We start from the raw sequence: 1,372 nt of genomic DNA, 5'->3' as shown, positions 1-1,372 counted from the left end.
TATATATATATATATATATATATATATATATTAAAGAAGAAACCAAATGTAATGAGGTGGCACCTTCTAATGCTTAAAACCCCTCCTATTTTTTTCTCATTTTTTTGATTTTTTTAAATGTTGAATATGTTAAAGACTTTTCTGCCCCTGGATGAAAAATGTATAGCTCATAATTAACACGGTTTATTTTTGTAATTTTGTATACCCAAGTTTAACCTCAAACTCTTGATTTGCTCTTTCATTTACTTTCTTTTTATTTCTTAATGAAATTTGTTTTTTAAAGTTTCAATAATAAACAAAATGAAATCATATAAAATCATTTAGCGAGGGATGAAGAAGGTGAGAGTTGAAGAAGAATTCAAATATTTAAAAAGGTATGTAGAAATTATATTCATTAAACAAATGTGATTTGTTATTACATATTTCTTTTTCAATATTGTTGGATGTGTTGTTATCATAGGATATGACTGTGTTTACGATTGGATCATATAAATTCGAATAAAATTTTGATATTTTATAATCACAGGATATGATAAACTTTTTTCGAATTTAAGCTTCATCAACAATAACTATTTATACACAACAACTATTTATTCATCTCTATCTCTCACACCATCTCAAATTCTATCTTTATCTTATACATCTTTAAATTTATTTTATTTCTCTTTGGTTTTTCTTTTATTTTACTATTGATAATCTTCATAGTTTTTTTTTTTTCACTTCTCCCATAATTTTATGTATGTTTGTATTGTTATTTAGATTGCATTATAGTTTTTATGCATTATGTCATGAAGATTTGAAGAAGTTTCAAGTTCTTTGGTTTTTCTTCTATTTTACTATTGATAATCTTCATAGTTTTGTTTTTTTGTTTTTTCACTTCTCTCATAATTTTATGTATGTATATATCGTTATTTAGATTGCATTATAGTTTTTATGCATTATGTCATAAAGTTTTGAAGAAGTATTCAAGTTCAATATTTGATTTTTTGGTTGCAATATAAGGTAATAATTTTATATTGATTTGTTTCATGATTTTGATTGCATTATAATTTTATTTATGTTTGTATCGTGATTTTTGTTTGCTTTATAACTCTTATGTATTATTATATATATTAAAGAATAAACCATGAGTGTTTGAAGTGGCATCTCCTAAAGCTTAGAACCTCATTTTTTTTCTCCTTTATTCTCTCAATATGCACTACTATATATATTTTTTTTGTCAATTTATGTTTTTTTTGTTAAATGTTTGCATTCAACTCCAAACCATTCATCTCCTTCTATATTAATTCAAATGACATAACTCCAAACCCTTCATCTTTTCCCATCAATCATTTATTTATATACATATAAACAACAACTATTTATTCATCTT

This window comes from Cynara cardunculus, assembly GCF_001531365.2.
Source record: "Cynara cardunculus var. scolymus isolate 2C chromosome LG 1, CcrdV1, whole genome shotgun sequence".
NCBI classification, from domain to species: domain Eukaryota; kingdom Viridiplantae; phylum Streptophyta; class Magnoliopsida; order Asterales; family Asteraceae; genus Cynara; species Cynara cardunculus.
This window is presented reverse-complemented; position numbering follows the sequence as displayed.